The sequence below is a fragment of the Schistocerca cancellata genome, chromosome 7 (assembly GCF_023864275.1).
Source record: "Schistocerca cancellata isolate TAMUIC-IGC-003103 chromosome 7, iqSchCanc2.1, whole genome shotgun sequence".
Lineage (NCBI taxonomy): Eukaryota > Metazoa > Arthropoda > Insecta > Orthoptera > Acrididae > Schistocerca > Schistocerca cancellata.
The window spans coordinates 148,876,849-148,902,062 of record NC_064632.1 but is presented as its reverse complement, the minus strand read 5'-3'; positions in this window follow the sequence as shown (position 1 = coordinate 148,902,062).

Below are 25,214 nucleotides of genomic sequence, written 5' to 3'. Positions count from 1 at the left end.
GCATCTCTGAAGAGGGCGACCACAGATGTTGGAAAGAAAAACATTGGTGGAAGGAACTTAACGGCGAAGAAACGATGTGCAAAAGAAGAAATACTTCAGCCGATCGACAGAAGAAGAAAGTACAAAGATGTTCAGCGAAATTCTGAAATACAGAAATACAAGTCACTTAGAAATGAAATAAATAGGAAGTGCTCGAAGGCTAAAGTGAAATGGCTGCATGAAAAATGTGATAAATCGAAAAAGAAATGATTGTTGGATGGACTGACAAGAATAATATAAAGAGAAATAGAACAGAAATTGAGGATATGTTAAATGACAATCAGGTTAGCTTTAGGAAAGGTAAAGGCACCTGAGAGGCAATTCTGACATTATGGCTGATAATGGGAGCAAGACTGAAGATAAATCAGTAGACGTTCAAAGGATCTGTCAGTAGAGGAAAAGCGTTCGACAAAGTAAAATGTTCGAAGTTCTGATTATAATAGGGTGAGCTGCAGGGAAATACGGGAGCAAGAAGATCGAAGACGAAGAACGAAGCGCTCGGATTTTACAACGATCTAAGACAGGGGTGTAATCTTCCGTCACTACAGTTGAAAAGATATCAATGATATCATTCGCTCATTATATTGATAACCTCAGTAAAAGTGAAAAATAATTACATGATGTATTGAAGGGATGAACAGTCTCATTAGAACAAAATATGTATTGAGAGTAAATCGTCGAAGGACGAAAGTAATGAGTAGCAGAAACTAGAACTGGGAAAAATTTAACATCGGAATTGGGGAACATGAATTCTGCTCTCTAGGAAAAAAATAACACATAATGGCTTGAGCAAGGAGAACATAAAATTAAGACTAGCAATGGCAAAACATGTATTCCAGACCAGGGGCAGACTACTAGTCTCAAAAGCACCTCACACTCCGTCTTCAGGACGGAGCGTTGGAAATTTGGAACGTAATATATTGATGTTCTTTCCACTTTTATAACCTGAATGACCGCCAGAATGTTGAATGCAAGCATCCAAATGGGCATGCATTGTATTGTACAGCAACCGGATGTCAGTTTGTGGGATGGAGTTCCATGCCTGTTGCACCTGGTCGGTCAATACAGGGACGGTTATTAATTACGTTTCTGGGTGACGCTGTAGATGCCTTCCAATTATGTACCAAATGTACCAGACTGGAGACTGATCTCCTGATCGAGCATGCCAAGGAACATGTCGACACTGTGCTAGCCGTGTTGGTTTACAACAGCGGTATGAGGGCAAGCGTTAACCTGTTAGGGAACATCCCCTAGAATTCTGCTCATGAAAGGCAGCCCAACAGGTCGAATCACGCGATTGAGGTACAGACTTGCAGTCAGGGTGCTCATGCTATCTCGCGAATCGCACCTCTGACCGTAAAGCCAGGTGAAATTCCAATGTGTCTATTCTGCAGACAAGTTAGTTGCAGGTGCTCACCTGGCCTCCTTGTTACCAACACCCCGCCATCACTGGCACCGAGACAGAGCCAGCTATCATCAGAAAACACGACAGACCTTCATCCTCCCATGAGTTCTCGCTTGACGCCAGTACAGTCCCAAACGGCGATGGTTTCGGCTGAGTGAAATGGTCGCTACAGGGCGTTTGGTTCCGAGATGTCCTCAAAGTAACCGATTTGCAACAGGTAGCTGTGTCTGTCACTGTGGAGCCAGATGCTTCTCAAATTGCATCTGCGTCACAGCCACACGCAGAATACGACCGTCTTCCATCTCGGTAGCGTCACGTGGCTGTCCAGTGCCCGGCGTGCTTACGACCTTACCTTCCAGTGACTAATGCTGTCACCACTCATGCACAGTGGCTTCATTCCTGTCAAGTCTTTCTGCAATACCGCAGAAGGAAAATCCAGCTTCTCGTAGTCCTATTACACTACCTCGTTCAAATTCAGTGAGATGTTAATAATGGAATCTTTGTCGGTTTAAAGGCATTCGTGACTAATATCAGCTTCCTGCGTCCATTCTCAGATGTAAACCAAAGCTTATGACTGCCACAGTGGGTATTTAAAGCAAACTTGATTTGCATTTTTGTAGTGGCGCTTCTAGCGCCACCCTTACGTGAATGGCGCTATATTTGAAGACGTGCCCTCTCTCAGACGTAGAAATGTGCCAGCCTACCACACAACAGTGTAACGAGATTTCACTGTTTGATAATTACAATTATTATCACGGTCAGAATACATTTATGTAGCTCGTCTGCGTACACAGCATGTTACGCCAGTACAGACAAGAGTTCTCGCGTATGGATGAAACTACCATTACCAATTACTTAGAGTCACTGATGGTCATCAGAAGGGGAAGGTAATATTCAGTGCCTGGCAGCTGATAGGTAACAATGATAACAGGACGTCAGTAACTACGTTTCGCCCATGTATCTGCTGAAGTAAAATGTAGTGCACCGACACAAAGTATCTCTGCATTACATGCACACTGCTCTCTTACCTAAGAAAATATGCAGCCAGTACCTTGTAAACAGTCACGCCAAGATATTATTCACTATGGAAGTAATTAGTACGGTGCGTTTAGTGAATAATTCTGTTAAATGATGACTAAAATTATCGTTTTCTCAGGAAATATTCGGCATTTTTTAAGTGGTGTGTGGCAACGACGGACACTCTAAAACTGGATGGTGGAATTAGGATCTGAAACGCCGTTCTCCCGAATAGAAATCCAGTACTACTTCCATAGCACCTTGCACAACATACTAGTAATATCTGTGGATGCTCAGCGTACAGTATGAGCAAACATCGGTTAAAATAATATGAGGACGAAGGCGGATGGAGCTGCGAAACTATTTTTCTTACAGCAAAGAGAATAACGGTTGTCCAGCTATGTTAATTTGAATTCCTCTCTCCAGCTCTCTGCGCTCGCCGTCTGACGTCGGCCAAATTGTGTTACATATCGTACAACAGGGTAGTATTCTTTTCCAGGGGTTGTTATCTTCGTAGTTGATCTCTATTGATATACTTCGCAGTCCACTAACAGTTAGTGGCGGAAGGTGCGTGTAACAAATTTCTCTCGTTCCTGTTCCATTCCCGAACGAAAACCGTCGACATATAGTGTGTGATCCGAATTTTTCTAATTGTTCCACATGGACCTTATGCGACAAATATACAGGAAGAAGTAAAATATTTCTTAATCGTATTGAAAGGTCGCCTCTACGAATTTTTCCTAACTTTCGCTGCTATGCTTTCTAGTATTGTGTCTCGTCGTTGCAGTTTGCTTCACTTTTCTGTGACTCTCCCACATTACTGAATTATGAAAGCCGCGATAGCTAGCACAGTTCTTCTCTCTCTCTCTCTCTTTCTTTTTCTCCCTCCCTTCCTCTTCCGTTAAATGAACTGACACAAGCTTCCAGATCATCGAACAAAAAAGATTTATTCCAATAGACCATCTGCAGCAAAACATAGGAAAATGGAATACAAGTGGTATCTTAAAACAATAAAATATGCTGTACTGAATCATACACTTAACATATGACGAGGCATACCTATTTTACAACATGCCCTAATATTATAAAGCCATAAGGCATCGATACAAAATACAGACAAAACATCATCACACATATTTAAAATTTGATGGAAAATAGACCACAGTGCCGGCAGTGTCATACTGTTTGTTAATAGAGCTACTTTTCGTGACAAACTGCGGTACAGAAGCCAGAACGTATGTTTCTGTCGCAGGTTTGGTAGATATCGCTACTGTGAGTCTAAACACATTCGTCAGTTATACAATTGTACAGAATGCAATAAAATGAAGAATTCAATGGGCAAAATTTGTAGTGGGATTATCAAGTGTAGACTTTATTACGGTGATGAAAGATAATGAATTAAAAGCAGGAAAAAGTTAAATTCGAAATTGTTAAAGAGGAAACGGTTAAGTAAAAATATATCTTGTCATTATGAGTAAAAGGAAGCTTATGGAGCTAATCAAATCATATGAAACTGGTGAAATAACTACGTAGGGAATGAAATGAAATGGAAAAAACAAAAGACTGAGGTGATTTACCAGTGCCTTCTGTTGGCGTAACCGCAGCGTAGGCGTGAAGAACTTAACCGCCAGAAGGCTTCTCCTACCCTGCGACACGCCGTTCCAAGAAATATATGATAAAATATTGTATCAGTCACGTAATAAGATTACCTTTATAATGAAATATATGGCATAAAGGGGAAAGGGTCCATTAAACACGAAAGTAATACAATCTGAGTAAGAAAATGGAGCAAATAAGATGCACTGTATTCTAGGTAACGACAGGGCAGGATATACGCATGAGAGGGGTTCAATAACTACTGTAAAAGAGTGTCGAATGAAGCAAAGTAGGCATTGGGTACAAAATCGCGTTGTCTGTGGAGTAATTACGCTGGCTCCTGATTTTTGGCTTTGCGTATTTCAAACTCTTTCAATAAACCAAGAGAACAGTCCTCGCTGTGGAGAATACACCGCGTGTTCCAGTTTCATTTAGGCTGCTGGTGTGAAATTCCAAACTGCAATGCTATCTCGTGGCGACTTGTGGCGTTAGGATCATTGAAATTTCAACAACAGCTGTGTAGGTCAAAGTGTTAGCATTGTTCCAACAGGCATACTGGCCACTAATGTACGCGTCCGACACTCATCGGAAAATGGCGGTGGAGCTGCAAGGCAATGACATGTTATACTTTGGCGTTTTTGGACGAGAATTCGTCATATTCGACCCAAATACGGAGAGGAGGGTTCCAGGTCGCTCTTTCACAACATCGCCGCATCCCACAAAGTGTCGATATTGCGGAAGTGTTTGGACAGCTAAGCGATCACATCCTGGCTCACGCGCCGTCAGTGGCGGACAGACACATAGGCCCACTAGGCACGGGCCTAGGGGCGGCACCTTAAGGTTCAAAAATGGGTCTGAGCACTATGAGACTTCACTTCTCGGGTCATCAGTCTCCTAGAACTTAGTACTACTTAAACCTAACTAACCTAAGGACATCACCCACATCCATGCCCAAAGCAGGATTCGAACCTGCGACCGCAGCAGTCGTGCAGCTCCAGACTGAAGCGCCTAGAACCGTTCGGCCACTCCGGACGGCTGGCACCTTAAGGGGGCGGAATTTTTTGCTCTGTACTCATTTTAAACATTTACGTTGTAAAATAACTGCGCTTACAAACGACAAATTTTTTTATAATATTGTAACACACCTTGCTTGTTTAAATAAGCCTTAAGAACGAAATTCGACAATACAAGCGTGGAAATATACATAGTTTACTTGGTGACTGAATGGAAATTTAACATTGGGTTTCTGTGTGGTATCATCTTCATGGTTGTTCAAAATATTTTGAAGTAAGCAATCAGGACGGCAATCTACAATATAATGTTTGAAATGTTATTATTCCGAGAATGTTGTCGGCTTCTACATAACCCTACCGTATTTCCCCGTGAAAATACCGAGACCCCAGAAGAGCTGTGATAAAATAATCCGCACTTTCTTAAATACTTGTAACATGTGGGACTCATTATGTAAGACCCGACTCTACTTAACTTCCTTGTAGAAATTACGGGGAAGTATCAAGTTAACCCTCCATTACTGTGATTAATATGAAAGCTCTGTGGCCTTCAATATCTGGGCTTTGATTTAATGATACACATTCAAGAAAAATTGTTGATACTGGGAACGTTTTATACGATAAGAACATAAGCTCAGTATCTAATAATGTGTGAAATACACTTCAAAACAGTTTAAAAATTTTATTTATTATGTACATAAGTTACTTTTTTTGGCGAAAAAAAGAAGAAGAAACGAACTTCCGTTTGTCTCATTTACTGTGCTGCAGTGCACGATATCAAAGTTCCCTTTCTGTACAATCGAATAGTATGTGGCATTGTAATATTTAACATCGTAAATCATCTTTTTTTCTTCGAGGAAAGGTTATTTTTATTTTATATTGAAACAAAACGTGCCATTGCGTGTAGACGTAACAGCAGTGTCCACACAAATGACAACACACCACATCAATTGCCAACAAGACCACCTGTCTTTTCTGCCCACAGAAACCGCTAAAATGTTATAAGAATAAGTGGGATAAGAGTCGATCCAGCACACCTCAGTGAAAGTAATTGCCAAAAATTATTTGCTTTTTAAATTAGAAAGACAGTGTCAAGAATATTCAGAACATATTTGCGTCCTAGCTAAAATGATGGCTACACGAGAAACAGAAGCCAAAAAAAGGGACTGTCCCGTTTTCTTTACGAGACGAATTCTAGCCGGCAGGTGTGCTTCTACTGTTCACTGACAATAGAGAAACACCCGACAAAGAAATTAAATTATTCTCCATTGTCTTTCTTTCATAGCACACTTACGTCGAGTAATCCGAGTTGGTCAGTTCATCGCTCCGTGTTTAAAGGAAAAATCTTTGTGCTCGTGTGCCGTGTTTACAGTAAAAAGTTTTGTGCTTATGCACGGTGTAGTACAATTGGAACTGGATGCAGTCTTTCTTTCTTTTCCTTTACAAATATTTTTCTTTTGTTTTGACTCTTGCTTGACAATTTTGTTAGTGCCGTAACATGAATAACAGGGAAAAAAACAAATTTGCAAAATTAAGTGGGGCGGCATTTCGGAAATTATCGAAGGAAAGGCGAGAACGAGAAACCAATGTTCTAGAAACTCTTGGCAGAGTAGATAAATTTTTCGCAAAAAATGCTGCTGGTTCGTCTTCGATTTCAAGTAGTACGGATGATATATCTGGCCCTGCAGCTATTGTAAAAGAAGTAAATACAGACGAACCAAAAGTTAAGAATGAAGAAAAGTAAATTGTTCCTGATTTCGAGTTTCACGAAAAATTAAATCTCGAGTCAGACATTATAAAACGAAATAACGTCGTTAGCGATGATCCTGCAGAATGGTGAGTCAATGAATTAACAATCGACATTCTCTTGTAACGTGACATTAATCAAAATTGTAACGGTGATTCTTCTAATTCAAGATGATCAATGGGTGATAAAACCAGATATTTGAACAAATACGTATTTTACCGTAATCTGAAAAATGGTGAATCAACTTCGCGTGATTTTCTAGTATACTCCTACAGTCTGCAGTACGGGTGCTGTTTCTTGTGCACCATGTAAATTGTTCGGAGGTAAGGCCAAACTATTTCTAACATCTTATCTCATCATGAGAATTCACTTGAACACAAAAATTCTGGATTATCACTCTTAGTCGTGGACTTGCCCTACGTGGACACGTTGAAAGATTCCATTCATTACATAATGGTCAATTTATGATACCTCTTGAAGTTATTCTCGCAGAGCACATTGAACGATATGGAAATCCAGGGCAGGGTCATACAAGTTATCTTTCTTCAACGATCTGTAATGAAGTAATAGAACTTCTTTCTGAACAAATAAAAAGAATTATCATAAGTGAAATAAGACAGGCAAAATATTTGTCTGTGATAGTAGAATCTACTGTGGAGATTTCACATATTGATCAAGTATCTTTCATATTAAGATATGTGAACGAGAATGGTGGAGTTGGTGAACTTTTCCGTTTTTACCAAACCCAGAACACAAGTCCGAAAACTTACCTGAGGCTGTACTAAAAGTCCTGTCTCAAAATTCAATTGATGTTACTGTCTGCAGAGGCCAGTCATTTGACAACGCAAGCAATACGTCAGGAACCTACACTGGTTTGCAGGCACTCATTAAAGATCGAAATCCGAAAGCGCATTATGTGCCTCGTGCAGCAAATTCTTTGAATTTACTCGGTACTGTTGCTGCAAGCTGTTGTCGGGAAGCATGTTCATTTTTCAATGTGGTGCAAAACCTTTATAATTTTTTCTCTCGTTGTACACAGAGCTGGGATAAACTTCTTTCTGTCATGAAACAAGGAACCGAAACGGTAAGAAGTTTATCAAAAAGACGTTGACCAGCAAGACAGGAAGCGTGTGTACGTCTATATGAAAACTGCGAGGGCGATATCAATACACTCACACATATAGCCAATAATACGTTTGAAAAACTACTTGTGTGAAATGAGGGCTCAGCCTTATTGAATCAACTCAGCAGACTAGAAACAGTATTCATGATCACAGTTTGAAAGCACATACTCCAGAGATTTAAGTGTGTAAATCTGAAATTCCAAAGTGTAAATATTGATACTAAAATAGTGCATGAAATATATGAATCACTTGTAGGATTTATTGCATCTGTTCGTGGCATGTTCGACCATTCAGAAAATAAATCTATGGAGATTGTGACTGCTGTAGATTATGAGTGCACCTATAAAAGATCACGAAAACGTAAACATCATGATGACGAAGAAGCGGACTCTGAAGAAGTTTTTCTGACTGGAAGGAAAAAATTTAGAGTCGAAACATTTCTCCCAGTACTCGACAACTTGTACACCGAACTAGCGAGGAGGAAGGAAAGCTATAGAACATTGCTGGACTCCTTCACAATTTTCAGTAACCTTAGGAACAGTTCACTTGACGATACTGCTGAGCGTTCAGCAAAACTCCAAGTGTCATGTGACACAGTTTTAGATCCTTCCTGCCGTAGTGAATGTGTACATTTCGCCGAACTTTTTCTTTTGAGATTAGTGATGTACAAGTCGAAAGAAGTAAATTTTTACCAAATGAGAGGTTACAGTCCATTTTTCCGAATCTTGACATTGCTCTTATAATATTTCTATGAATAGCACTTACAAATTGTTCAGCAGAACGCTCTTTAAAGACTGTAATCATACCTACGTTCTACATTGTGTGAGGAGAGATTGAACGCCTTATCCATTCTTCACATCGAAGCCGACCTCCTAACTGATAACTGTCAGAACTACGAATATATTATCAACGAGTTTTCTGCCGTCAAAGCCAGACGCAAATTTTGCCGACTGGTGAGTTTGTTTATTTATTCATATTAGTTTTAAAAATTTAAGATTGTAATGTGATTTTTACTATGACTTAGACGACATTCATTGGATTTACAAACCACGTATTACCTGTTTATTTTACAATTACCGATGGTAGAACGAGGAACGGAACCTCGTTTACGTGCAGATGTGACCGAAGGCGCCCGACAATACTAAGCAATACCCGAATGATCCAGTCCCCTCGGCGCTGTACAGTCAACTCATACTGACACTATAATATATTACAACTGATACGTATTCTTGGCGTCTGCTGAAATCTATAGTTAGAATATGCGTTTTCGGAGAGTACGCTCAGGTGAAAAAGTTAATAAATAACTTGGTTCCACTCTGTCGATAAATACGTAAAAGCCTTGCTAGTACCGTTAGAAACACCCATGATGAGAGCAGTAACTGCAGTAAAAAACTTATCAGCCTTTACGTGGATTAAAAGTAGTGTGTACACTTATTTTGCAGCATTTAGCTACACAGACCCTAATGCTTCACACGTTTACTATTTGATTATAAAACAAATTTGGTTTTTCCACACTAGTCTGTAAAATTATGTAATAGCAAATCCAGTTCTGTGTTTGTTCGGCTGCGTTTATTTATTAGGTCGTGCACCGAAATCTGTTTTATTTCCTACGCTTTCCTGTAGATTCACGTATTAGTACCGAACGTGCTTTTTTTTATCTGCTACGCATTCAAGTTACTACATCGTAAAACGACAGTTTAATTTTAGTTTTTAACAGATCTCTGTAAAAGTACGTATTAATTTTCTAATGTATGACACGTTCACTTCAATTTTTAGATCGTAACAACTTTTTTATTTTCATTTACAATGGTTTCGTGTAAAATAACATGTTGAAAGTGAATGTGTAATCCGTTGTCTCCTACACGCTTTGCTGAAGTTTTAGGCCATAAAAGAAAAGTTATTTTCCTTTTGTTGGTTTCTGTTGTCTTTTGATAGCAGAATGTGTTATCAAAATGCAGTTTTAAGTTCGTTTTATCCTCTGCTGTAAACCAAGTACAGTTCAGGAACCATATTACATTTTGATTGAGCGCGACTCGGCTGTTGTCAAGTGATCGGGTAAAAGTTATTATTTAAAATATGTTTTTTTTTGTCTGGGGATGGGGCGAAGGAGGCGCATGTAATATGGTGTGCCTAGGGTCGCAAAATTTTTAAATCCGCCACTGCCTGCCGTATTCGCCGGATTTGGCCCCAGACGATTTCTGGTCATTTCCCAATTATCAGTAAAAGGACACCGTCATGATGTTACGCCAAAAAAGGACTACAGTGACTGATTCAAATCCTTTAAAACGATTTCAGCTGTCTATTGAGTCAAGGGGAGACTATTCTGAATACATGAAGTGATTTTGTGAACTTAGGCTTATATTTTTCATATCCACTCTCCTAATGGTACTGGAGCAGACTGTTTGTGCATTCTTTTATCAATGGTCCCTATAGTATATCTGGTTTTTTCTACATGCAACCCAAAGGCAGTTTTTCTACTTTGCCGTAAATGCTGCTTAAAGCGCAGAATAGAAGAGCGGCCGGTTTGGCCGATATAATAGTTATCACAATTATTACACTCGATCGCTTATGTAACACAGCCATCAAATTTGTCAAGTGCTCTTCTCAGTTTATGATTTACTCGAAGTTAGAGAACCAACTCGTGAAGCTAACGTTTTAGACCTCATAGCAACAAATAGACCGGAACTTTTCGACTCCGTGAATGTAGAAGAGGGTATCAGTGATCATAAGTCAGTGGTTGCATCAATGACTACAAGTGTAATAAGAAATGCCAAGAAAGGAAGGAAAATATATTTGCTTAACAAGAGTGATAGGGCACAAATCGCAGAATATCTGAGTGACCACCATCAAACGTTCATTTCTGAGGAAGAGGATGTGGAACAAAAATGGAAAAAATTCAGAAACATCGTCCAGTACGCCTTAGATAAGTTCGTACCGACTAAGGTCCAAAGCGAGGGGAAAGATCCACCGTGGTATAACAATCATGTACGAAAGGTACTACGGAAACAAAGAAAGCTTCATCATAGGTTTAAGAGTAGTCGAATCATAGCTGATAAGGAAAAGCTGAACGAAGCGAAAAAGAGCGTAAAGAGAGCAATGAGAGAAGCATTCAACGAATTCGAACATAAAACATTGGCAAACAATCTAAACAAGAACCCTAAAAAGTTTTGGTCATATGTAAAATCGGTAAGCGGATCTAAATCCCCTATTCAGTCACTCGTTGACCACGATGGCACCGAAACAGAGGACGACCGAAGAAAGGCAGAAATACTGAATTCAGTGTTCCGAAACTGTTTCACTGCGGAAAATCGTAACACGGTCCCTGACTTCAGCCGTCGCACGGACGCCAAAATGGAAAATATTGAAATAAACGATATCGGAATTGAAAAACAACTGCTATCACTTAGTAGCGGAAAAGCATCCGGACCAGACGAGATACCCTTAAGATTCTACAGTGATTATGCTAAAGAACTTGCCCCCTTTCTATCAGCAATTTATCGTAGATCGCTGGAAGAACGTAAAGTACCTAGCGACTGGAAGAAAGCGCAGGTCGTTCCCATTTTCAAGAAGGGTCATAAATCAGATGCGAATAATTATAGGCCTATTTCGCTTACGTCAATCTGTTGTAGAATAATGGAACATGTTTTGTGTTCTCGTATTATGACGTTCTTAGATAATACAAATCTCCTTCATCATAACCAACATGGATTCCGCAAACAGAGATCATGTGAAACTCAGCTCGCCCTATTTGCCCAAGAAATTCACAGTGCCGTAGACACTGGCGAGCAGATTGATGCCGTATTCCTGGACTTCAGGAAGGCATTTGATACGGTTCCGCACTTACGTTTAATGAAAAAAATACGAGCTTACGGAATATCGGACCAGGTTTGTGATTGGATTCAGGATTTCCTAGAAGAAAGAACTCAACATGTCATTCTTAACGGTTCAAAATCTGCAGATGTAGAGGTAATTTCGGGAGTACCGCAAGGAAGCGTGATAGGACCTTTATTGTTTACAATATACATAAATGACTTAGTTGACAACATCGGTAGCTCCGTGAGGCTATTTGCAGATGACACGGTTGTCTACAAGAAAGTAGCAACATCAGAAGACTCGTACGTACTCCAGGAAGACCTGCAGAGGATTAATGCATGGTGCGACAGCTGGCAGCTTTCCCTAAACGTAGATAAATGTAATATAATGCGCATACATAGGGGCAGAAATCCATTCCAGTACGATTATGCCATAGGTGGTAAATCATTGGAAGCGGTAACGACCGTAAAATACTTAGGAGTTACTATCCGGAGCGATCTGAAGTGGAATGATCACATAAAACAAATAGTGGGAAAAGCAGGCGCCAGGTTGAGATTCATAGGAAGAATTCTAAGAAAATGTGACTCATCGACGAAAGAAGTAGCTTACAAAACGCTTGTTCGTCCGATTCTTGAGTATTGCTCATCAGTATGGGACCCTTACCAGGTTGGATTAATAGAAGAGATAGACATGATCCAGCGAAAAGCAGCGCGATTCGTCATGGGGACATTTAGTCAGCGCGAGAGCGTTACGGAGATGCTGAACAAGCTCCAGTGGCGGACACTTCAAGAAAGGCGTTACGCAATACGGAGAGGTTTATTATCGAAATTACGAGAGAGCACATTCCGGGAAGAGATGGGCAACATATTACTACCGCCCACATATATCTCGCGTAATGATCACAACGAAAAGATCCGAGAAATTAGAGCAAATACGGAGACTTACAAGCAGTCGTTCTTCCCACGCACAATTCGTGAATGAAACAGGGAAGGGGGGATCAGATAGTGGTACAATAAGTACCCTCCGCCACACACCGTAAGGTGGCTCGCGGAGTATAGATGTAGATGTAGAAGTTTTAGAATTTTGTTAACTTGAAAATCACATCTAATTTCAGATTTTCTAAAACATTTGCCTATTTGCTGGGACGTATTGCCGTGAAACTGCATTGGGATAGTTCTCGATCTTTCTTTATTAGTACTTTTTACTGGCTGAGTGTACGTTTGACTAATTTTTTTTTATTCTTTAGCCTATTGTACGGCCGCATAACATAATTCACTAAAAAACCATTGGCTATTGCAATAAGCTTCAAAATATCTCCGTTCTTTACGTATTTCACTGTTGTTCACAGGTAAGCGAAAGAATCGGTGAATCTACTGTTGTAATCAGCGACTATGTCGCAGACTGTAGACTTACGCTGTCGTCCTACCTTAGAATGAAGAGAAATGTGTTCTTCACTATTACACACAGTTTTCACTGTTAGTCTTAGGATCGTTCAAATCTCATTTTCATTCGTTCACGCTAAGAAAAATCTCATGCCAACCCGTTTTTCCCTCCTTTCACTATCGTTTAACTGCCCGTTCCTCTGATTTTCCACAGATTTTAATATCTGTAGGCGTAGCACACAGACAGCAGAGAATGTACAACAATTACATTCATGAAAATTAACTTATTTTGAATAGCATAAAACTATTAAATTACGAAGAAAAGAGAAAGATATAAACAAAAAACGCTGTAAGAAAATTCTGTCTCAGTACAAATAATTTAAGTGTGACTTAATTAACATTCATTTAAGTAATGTCTGCAATAAATCAGAAGACACTACAAAATTCTATGTACAAGCGATACAATGTTTACAACAAAATATTATTTCTAGAATGAGATTTCCACTCTGCAGCGCAGTGTGCGCTGGTATGTAACTTGGTGATTGATTAAAACTGTGTGCCGGACCGAGACTCGAAAATTGGGACCTTTGCCTTTTGCAGGCAAGTGCTCCATGTGTGTGCGTGTGTGTGTGTGTGTGTGTGTGTGTGTGTGTGTGTGTGCGCGGTTCTGTGCTTCTTTCTTTCTTCCAAAAGGATAATTACTGGGCCTTTTAGGCAGTATGTGTATGATTTTCATTGTGCGGTCGAACTGGTTTGGGTTGTGGTTTCCTGTTTTCAACTGGCAGAAAAATATAGACGGATATGTGTCGCTCTTTCTTACGTATTTTCGATATCTGAAAAAAAAAAGACTCTGCTTGGCCCTATAGAGAATTTTTCACAGTCTTTGCAATTCATTTATTTATGTAACTGGGAACATGTATGTCCGTTATTTTGTTTTACTGGAATGGATTTCTGTTTTTATCGTATGTATTGTACGGTATGCAAAACTCGCTGTAGTATTTTTTAATAATGAATTTGTCTGTTGTATTTCATATGAATGATTGTGGTGTGCATGAAATTTTCTGTTTTGTTGGAGTATCTTGTATTTGTTTGATGTCAGTGTGAAATTGGGTATATTTGGGATTTTTATGTTTCTAATATTTGGCTGAATGTACTGGGATTTAAATTGTTGTTTTTTGTGTCCCTTATTGGAGGTTCAAGTTCCTTCGGTACAGCTGGTTGTTGTAATGGTAGGTTATGTAATCGATTAATCAGTGGGTGAAAATAAATATGTTTGTGTGTTTTTGAATGTCAAGAACGTGTAAATTTCAAACTGATGTGCGTTATTAATGTTTCTTCTTGTTTAGTCAAGGAAATCGATCGACTTATAGTGTTCATATTCTATTGTGAATTTCAGGATGAAGTTCATTTGGTGTTGCCTGTATCTGTTGTGTGTCATCATTAGAAATGTCTGTTAGTAGCAGAGTGTCATGTACATATTGAAAATGGTAATTAAATTTTTGTAGTGTGTGCTACTAGGGCTGAAGTATTTTTGTTCTAGAACGTTAGGAAGTGTATTAGCAATTTTTCCAGCTACGTTGTATCCCATAATTGCTCTCATTATTTGCAATACATTTTATTACTGAACTCAAAGTAATTTAGGTATAATATTAATTTTAGCATTAGTTAATTATTTTCCTGTAATGGGTAGTTTTCTACGCCGTAATAGGTTTTTCCTTATATGGGAGTGTTGGTATAGGAATTTGTGATATCAAAGGATATGAAATTCTGTTTTCTGGGATGTGGATGTTTTTAATAGTGTTTGGTAATTGTTCTGAATTCGTTATTGTTAAATGCCGAGATATGTGTAATTTTGTTTAAGAAGATGATTCTGTTTTCTGCTAATTAGGTAGGTTGGGTTATTTGTTCAGTTCACTTACTTGTAAATTGGGGTTTTGGCTTCCTGAATATTATAGTTATCTGTGAAACTTAGGTGTTTGTGGCCTCATTACTAACTACTTTCTTTCCCAAGATCACAGGAAACTGTGTTACTGCTTTTTGCTATTTATTTGGTTAATGCTACATATTTGTTGGTAGTGTTATGGTTAATTTTGGTGATTTTTCTTTGAGGACATCATACACTTTATTTGTGTAGTCGTTGTTATACATTGGGGCTAGACTATTTTCTCTGTCTGCCTTCAATGCTGTTGCATTGGGTGAGACAAATTTTTCGTTTATGTTATTTAATGTAGCTTGTTCTAATTTTATTTGATGGTTTATTTTGGTATAAGCTATTGTTTTCTGAGTGATTTGTGTAGTTTTAAAGTTTCTATATCAATGGCAATTTTAATTGTAGGTATGAGGTTTTTTTACTGCTTTCATCGTGACTTTTACACTGTTTGCCTTCACCTAGAAGTTTTCTTTCTTCTGGAGTGAAACTAATACCAGTCATGTTTACAGTTGTTGTATGAAATTGAAAAATTGCTGTGTTTGATTTTCCTGATCAATTTTTGATATACTGTGTTTGTAGGAGATGCTGTAACTATTTTTTTAATGGTATAACACACGTATTTATCTATAAATTTGGCCAACTAGTCAAAAATAGAGAACTGATATGATTGCTAACAAGGAACTGCGTGAGTGCGAGATCGTAAAAGGACAGCGACTATTACGGCATTCGATGCCCCACATATTGCCTATCATGTAACCGCAATATTTGCTGCTAATGGCTACAGCGGCTAGGACTGGAGGTATCCAATGGCAGCACAGAATGAGGAGCGTTGTTGAACTGCCCTCATCTACGTCTACATGGATACTCTGCAAATCACATTTAAGTGCCTGGCAGAGGGCTCATCGAACCACCTTCACAATCCTCAATATTCCAATCACGTATAGCGCGCGGAAAGAATGAACACCTATATCTCTCTGTACGAGCTCTAATTTCTCTTATTTTATCTTTGTGATTATTCCTTCCTATGTAGGTCGGTGTCAACAAAATATTTTCGAATTCGGAGGAGAAAGCTGGTGATTGGAATTTCGTGACAAGATTCGTCGCAGCCCAAATCCTGTATCATTTGTGTGACACTCTCTCCCATATTTCGCGATAATACAAAACGTGTTGCCTTTCTTCGAACTTTTTCGATGTACTCCGCCAGTCCTATTTGGTAAGGATTCCACACGGCGCAGCATTATTCTAAAAGAGAACGGACAAGCGTAGTGTAGGCAGTCTCCTTAGTAGGTCTGTTACATTTTGTAAGTGTCCTGCCAATAAAACGCAGTCTTTGGTTAGCCTTCCCCACAACATTTTCTATGTGTTCCTTCCAATTGAAGCTGTTCGTAATTGTAATGCCCAGGTATTTAGTTTAATTTACGGCTTTTAGATTAGACTGATTTATCGTATAACCGAAGTTCAACGAGTTCCTTTTAGCACTCATGTGGATGACCTCACACATTTCGTTATTTAGGGTCAACTGCTACTTTTCGCACCATTCAGATATCTTTTCTAAATCGTTTTGCAGTTTTTTTTATCTTCTGATGACTTTATTAGTCGATAAACGACAGCGTCATCTGAAAACAATCGAAGACGGCCGCTCAGATGGTCTCCAAAATCGTTTATATAGATAAGGAACAGCAAAGGGCCCAAAACACTACATTGGGGAACACCAGAAATCACTTCTGTTTTACTTTCCTTCGTTTACTACGAACTGTGACCTCTCTGACAGGAAATTACAAATCCAGTCACATAACTGAGATTCTCATTTCACTATGAGCCACTTGTGTGGTACAGTGTCAAAAGCCTTCCGGAAATCGAGAAATACGGAATCTATCTGAAATCCCTTGTCAATAGCACTCTACGCTTCATGTGAATAAAAAGCTAGTTGTGTTTCACAGGAACGGTGTTTCCTAAATCCATGTTGACTGTGTGTCAATAGACCGTTTTCTTCGAGGTAATTCATAATGTTGGAGCACAATATATGTTCTAAAATCCTGCTGCATCTCGACGTTAACGATATGGGCTTGTAGTTTAGTGGATTACTCCTACTACCTTTCTTGAATATTGGTGTGACCTGTGCAACTTTCCAGTCTTTGGAGTACGGATCTTTCATCGAGCGAACGGTTATACGTTGTTAAGTATGGAGCTAATGCATGAGCATACTCCGAAAGGAACCTAATTGGTATAGAGTCTGGACCAGAAGACTTGCTTTTATTAAGTGATTTAGGTTGTTTCACTACTCCTAGGACATTTACTTCTGCGTTACTCATGTTGTCAGCTGTTCTCGATTCGAATTTTGGAATATTTACTTCTTCTTTTGTGAAGGAATTTCCACAGCCTGCATGCTCCACAATTCACTATAATCATCCATAGCACCAAAAGTCTAGGAAACGATCACTTCTGCCAATCTTTTTTGCCAGTTCAGTGGCTTTGTTGCTACTATGTACACTCATACGAATCTCAACGCACTTGATTTTAAATTTACAGGTGACCTACGACCTCAGATAACAGTACTAACACAGATTCTTGTCATCTAACACCACACAAATATTCTTATTTTCATATAATCGTTAACTGATTACATAACCTACTACCATTACTACAACCAGTTGTACAGAAAGAACTTGAAACCGTCAAATACATGGCACAACAAAACAATTATAATCTCAGTATAGTCAGTCAAATATGAGAAATATGAAAATCGCACACATACCCAAATTTATGCTGAGATAAAACTAGCAGGAGAAACACCAACAAAAGGGATAATCACGTACATGCCACAAACATACATAGGAAAGACATCAGATAAACCAAATTCATTATTAAAAGGTACTTCAGTGAGATTCGCTTATCGTACCATGCACAACACAAATCCATTCGAGTGAAATAAAGTCAGCAACATGCAAGCAGCCAGGTATTGAAAAAAAAGGATTGCAATGAGTGCGAAAAATTCTCTATAGGCCAAACAGAATGGATTTTTTTTTTCATATATCGAGAACATGAAAGAAAAGAGCAACACAAATCCCTTCATTTTATTCTGCCATTTGAAAATAGAAAATCATAACTTAAACCAGTTCGAGCGTGCAATGAAAATCCTCTAAAATCCTGTTGATACTGTCTACAGACCAAGTAATGACAAATCCTAAACGAAGAGATTGAATTAAAGCATAAAAAGTTTATTGAAAATTTCGTCGAAACAAGTCCATGGATGAATAAGATAGATATATAACCAGAAAGAATCGGTGGCTACCGTCAAGTAAAGCTGTCAGATTTATAGAAAACGAAAATACCAAGAAAAATTATTTGAGAACATCTACTATTGAGAAAAAATATATATAAACAAAAAGAACTCAACCTGCACTGCAAATACAACACGCAGAAAAATTTGACAGCGAAAACGTCAACGATGTGATATGTAAGTAAGTACTCGACACACTGTTACGAAACCAGTCAGATATATAACATCGAAATTATATATACTAATAGTGCTAGATAACTACAGATCGTTTGAAAATGACAGAACAGCCGAAATAAGCTTATCCTCTACTTGTACAACTCTCGAATAAAGTCAAAAAAATAGCATAAATATGCTCATTGGCACACAGTTATTAACCGATCACATAACCTATCATTACTACAACCAGCTATGCAGAAAGAACTTGAGACTATTAAATACATGACACAATAAAACAATTCTACTCTCAGTATAGTCAGCCAAATATGAGAAAATATAAAAATCCCAAACACACCTAAATACATACTGACATCGGACTAACACAAGAAAAACCAACAGAACGGACAATCACATATATACCACTGTCGTACATGGGAAATATATTCTACAGACGAAATGTATTATTAAAAATACTACAGTGAGATTGGCATACCGTACCACACATAACATAAAAACAGAAATCCGTTCCTTTAGAACAAACCCACAGTCATAACGTACCCCGGTTTACACTATATAAATTCAGTTTTAATGATAGTGAAAAATTCTGTAAAGGCTAAAGAGTAATGATTTTTTTTCAGATATCGAGAGCACATCAGAAAGAGAGACACAACACCCCCCCCCCCATCCCCACACACACACACACACACACACATACACACATTTTTCTGCCATTTGAAAACAGAAGAAAATAACATAAACCAGTTCGATGACAATGAAAATCCTAGATATACCTCCTAAATGCCCGGCTATTACAATTTTAAAAGAAACAGAAATACACACACGAAAATATCCATGCGAAATTCTAAACGAACAGATTGAACTTAAGCATAAAAATTTTATTGATAACTTCGTCGAAATTTTAGAACGCGATAGCAGGTAACATGATAAGCAAAGATTATCAACAGAAACCTATAAAAAGAATGTATAACCACTACACAAGCCCGTGGATGAAGAAAGATAAACATTTAACCAGACAATAACGATGGCTTCCGTCAAGCAAAGCTGTCCAATTTATAGAAAATGAAAATCTCAACCAAAATTATTCAGCTGCAACATACAGTGTTGAGAAAACATATATATAAATAAAACCACTAAATCCGCATTGCAAATACAACACACAGAAATATTTGACAGCTACAGCGTCGACGATGAGATATGGAAGCAAGTACTCTCAACACTGTTACAAAACCAATTAGATTTCTAACGTAAAAGTTGTAAATACTAATAGCACTAGATAATTGCAGATCGCTTTAAAAGGGCAAAGCAGCCGAAGTAAGCTTATCGCCTATCTGTACAACTGCCGAATAAAGTTTAAAAAAATAGCAGCATCCTGGTATAATGTATATAAAATGTCTTTACAATATATTTACTACGCTGCAGACCCTGAGGAATACAAAACAATATTTGACTCTGTACACAGGTTTTTCATTGTGGTGTGAGAGTGGTCAATGCGCACTTCGACAGAATATTTTATTTCACTGACTTTTTTATATTTTTATTAAGTCGGAAGACAATACTCTGGTTCTGAACTAACTGCTCGTCGCAGTGCTGTCCGATACTTGGCTAGAGCTTGCTCAGCTTTAATCTTTTTATCCCTGTTACCAGTTATTTCTGCTCACGTGACATAGCTATCGCTATAGTAATAAATTTCGGTATTAATTTGTGCTAGTTTATTGGACATTTGTGTCTCAACGCCAAAGTAATTATGTGCGTAAGTGCACTTCCATCGACTAACGTCTACAGAGAGCGGCAAATGCATCAGTCTAGTGTGCTGTAGGTAATGGCATTTAGGTACTAGATTACGTATGGAATTCCCAACGCTGACAACTTCAGCAGAACTGCATGAAATCGTAGAAGACGTATCGCCTGCGCTTGGACGTCAATTTCTGGCACGACTCTGCAGAACCTCCCTTTTGGCTGAAACTGCGCCGTCGCCTGAATGTAATGCTCCGCACTTTCACCGGAAATGAACCTCATAGGAGACTGTGTGAGAATCTCCAAGAGTCCGTCTTCTGCTGAGATTGCCACCGCCTTATTCTCTCTGAGACATTCAAGTCACGTTGAAGGAACGTTGTGACAAAGTTGTTGCTGAACTTCTGAGCAGTCGAGTGGAAACGGGCCGATGGGACGAAGATCGTGTATCGCCGACAGCGGTGAGCATTTCGTTTCTGATATACTGCCACACACACACACACACACACACACACACACATGATAGTGCTTCGGGTGTCATATCCTATAAATAAAGTTGACACAGTGTCTCTATGATTATACAGGGTGATTCAAAAAGAATACCACAACTTTAGGAATTTAAAACTCTGCAACGACAAAAGGCAGAGCTAAGCACTATCTTCGGCGAATTAAGGGAGCTATAAAGTTTCATTTAGTTGTACATTTCTTCGCTTGAGGCGCTGTTGACTAGGCGTCAGCGTCAGTTGATGCTAAGATGGTGACCGCTCAACAGAAAGCTTTTTGTGTTATTGAGTACGGCAGAAGTGAATCGACGACAGTGGTTCAGCGTGCATTTCGAACGAAGTATGGTGTTAAACCTCCTGATAGGTGGTGTATTAAACGTTGGTATAAACAGTTTACAGAGAATGGGTGTTTGTGCAAAGGGAAAAGTTCTGGACGGCCGAGAACGAGTGATGAAAATGTAGCACGCATCCAGCAAGCATTTGTTCGCAGCCAAGGAAAATCGACTCGCAGAGCTAGCAGAGAGCTCGAACAAGAAGCACAACAATTCATATTTCAGCAGGATGGAGCGCCACCACATTGGCACTTATCTGTCCGTAACTACCCGAGGCGATGGATCGGCCGCCAGACAGAGCACTTCATCACTGGCCTCCAAGAAGCCCTGATCTTACCCCCTGCGATTTTTTCTTATGGGGGTATATTAAGGATATGGTGTTTCGGCCACCTCTCCCAGCCACCATTGATGATTTGAAACGAGAAATAACAGCAGCTATCCAAACTGTTACGCCTGATATGCTACAGAGAGTGTGGAACGAGTTGGAGTATCGGGTTGATATTGCTCGAGTGTCTGGAGGGGGCCATATTGAACATCTCTGAACTTGTTTTTGAGTGAAAAAAAACACCTTTTTAAATACTCTTTGTAATGATGTATATAGAAGATTATATTATGTTTCTTTCATTAAATACACATTTTTAAAGTTGTGGTATTCTTTTTGAATCACCCTGTACAATCGGTAGATGACCCTGAACTCATATTAACGAAAACTAGAACAACAAATGTTATCGCTATTGGGAACCTCCATTATCGACTAGAAATCCTACCACCAACTTCTCTACAGGTAACATTAGCACTAAAATTTTACTCTTTGTGGATAGGCTGTGAGAGCTAAAGAGTGAACTAGATGATAGCCGGTGTGGCATATACGTAATAGTTATCATCAACAATATTGGTGTTGAATAGCAAGAATAAATAGACGAACTGCTTCGATACTCCACAACTTCCCATACATTGTAGTATGGAATTAAAAACACACTGGATGACACTTAGAAAACGCTTCAAACAAAATAAAGTAGCAGGATGCGATGCTGCGTGTAGAAATACAATACCCGGGAATGATCCGTGGTGAATATTGCAAACTGATTGATATCAGTTAAGTATTATATTGACCACACGAAAACACAAAGCGGTGCAGTATTTGGCGCTCGTAACTTACTATTGATTTTCTCATCATCATCAAATCGGCGATCGGGGACCTCGCAGTGCTCGGTTGCCTCAACAGCTCATACAATTCTTGGGTTTTGCTACGTCTCCACCAGCTCCCTTCCTGGACGGGACTAAAGATTCTTCTAATAATTTTTCTTTCGAAGACCAACAAGTTCTCTTCATCCTTCTTTGTTGTGCTCAATGTTTCTGCCCCATACAAAAATACTAGCATTATCACGGCATTGTGTGCTTGAAGTTTGGTCTTAACTGACAGATAGTTGGATGACATTATCTGTTTTAGATGGAAATACGTTTTAGACCAATTCACAATACGTTGGTTTATTTCGTGTTTTAACTTATTTTGCCTATTGAACCATATACCAAGGTATTTACAATTTTCCACTTTAGAAAATTTTCATATCCCTACCTTTTCCATATCCCTACCTCTAATGGGACGTCATTCTGCAGTTTCTGCCATCAATTCCTTTGATTCTTTTAGAACTGCAATGTCGTCTGCATATCCCAATAAATCTGTCATGGCATTTTGCGTCATCCCTTTTTTTTCCTCTTTTCATTTCTTGGTTTACTTTCTGTAGGACCAGATTAAATGACAGTGGTGAAATAACATCTTCTTGTCTCACACACGTTCTGATATTTAATTCCTTGGACAGCTCCCCTTGGTATTTGACTTTGGCTTTTGTCTCCGCTGTGCACACTTTGACCAAATTTATTAACGTCATTGGTATACCAAGCTCTCTCAGGATGTTGTACATACTTAATCTGTGCATACTGTCATAAGCCTTTGAGAAGTCCACGAACGTCACCAGAAACCGATGATTTTCCCATATTTTCCTCAGGGTGAAAATTTGATAGATGATCGATTTTCTAGTATGATTTAATTAAAAATCAGATGATGATGAGTGTCATAATGACTGTGAGGTGTAATTAAAGCACTCTTTTGCCCTGCTGGACTGTGTAACGTTATTCGTATGCCAGCGAGTTATTCGGCCGCCTGAAAATGGTACGAGGTGAGATGAATTTGCTTGTGAGGCTGGGCAACGCTGGACATCCTCAGAGCCGCCAAAGTGTCACGGCCGGTCCAGCCGCAGCGATGGTTGCTGGCAAGCCCAAGAGCTTTTACAAAGGCTTGACAGGAATTGGTAAACCCCAAAGTTGGGAATTTAGATATCAGCTGGTTGCCTAAATGAGTGCACCAGCAATGTCTGTCTTTCAGACAAGCATAAAGATGCCTTCCTACAGATTTGTGAAACTGTATAATATTTCACACTCAAATAATGAAGCAAATCAGAATACATCTGCGACCTCAGAAAAATGAGGTGTATCCAGTGGCATAACAAAAATTTCAGTATATTTAAAACTACAAAACTTAGTATTTCACGGCGAATAAATATTTTCTCAATGAACCTCAGATTTAACATCTTTTAAACGCTTCATGTCATTTCAACAAACGATATCTCAGATGATAGCATTGCTCTATAGCTGTCAATCCTGAAAGTTACATATATGCATCTATTTTATTTTTTAGTTTATTACGTTTTTTAGATTTTTCCATTATGCAAATGTTTATCGGAACATTATATTGACTAAAATAGCGCAGCAAATGAATGCAGCATGAATACGTGATATCATGTCACATTTTTACTATTTCTACCATATATTTTTTAACCATTTACAGTTGATAATACAAAATCATGTTAGTTTAAGGAGTGGTCCGTTGCATGTGTGAAAAAGAGTTTCAAAAGAACGCTTCTGTCAATTAGGCAAGAATAATTTTTAAACAATACACAGCAACAGTCTGTATTTATTTAATGTGAGTGCATTGGCGCAAGAATGCTGTTTTGTTTATTTATTAATAAGCCTTTATTTATAAATAATGTTAGTGATCTGAGTGTGACTGAATGTTTGTAATACATTTTTATTTAAATATTGTTGAAACATATTTCTTTAGCCAACGGACTTGCCGCAGTGGTAACAGCGGTTCTCGTCAAATCACAGATGTTAAGCGCTGTCGGGCTTGGCTAGCACTTGGATGGGTGACCATCCGACCTCCCGAGCGCTGTTGCCAAGCGGGGTGCCCTCAGCCCTTGTGAGGCACACCGAGGAGCTACTTGATTGAGATGTAGCGGCTCCGGTCTCGGAAACTGACATACGGCCGGGAGCGTGGTGTGCTGACCACATGCCCCTCTATATCCGCATCCAGTGACACCTTTGGGCCGAGGTTGACACGGCAGCCGGTCGGTACCTTTGGGCTTTCATGGCCTGTGCGGGAGGATTTTAGTTTAGTTTTTATATTACTTGAATCTGGGTAGTGGTCAAGTTAAGTCAAATCATTGCTGAAGAACTTACGAACGTTTTGTTTTTGGTGAGAGGCGGCCTGCCGCCAATGGAAAAGCAAAAAGCAGATAGTAGCAGAGCACTACGGGAGTCAAGTGGAGGCTGCGACCTTTCGAATGAAGGGCTCAAGAGAGTGATTCTGGACTGGGATGCTCACTCTGGAAGAAGACACACCTGCCTGTGGTAACGTGTGGTATTTCATCGTGTCTGTGATAAATTGGGCGATAGACAGCCTCTATGATACTCTAACTTTTTCCGAGTGCATTATGAAATGGAGAATAGACAGAGTACCGGTTTCCGTTCTTCATACTGTGCGTATCAGTTTGTAAATCGTCAGGCTCAATTCTGAATTATTTCGAGCTGGTAAATATTTCATGTATTGTGATCACGAATGGACTTAGCTTTTGCATATCTTCGATGACTGTTTAGCTTGGGTATTCTACTGCCATTCTCATAACGCTCTCACGCAACCTTACTGCGTTTGATAAGGTTATTTTCTGTTTATATTGTAACTAGATATTTTAGTACCACTTTCCATGTTGTTGAGATACACTTTCATAAATAAACGTTATTCGCTTAATTCTCTTGCACAATCAGGAAATTTATGGTAAGGTCCTATGGGAC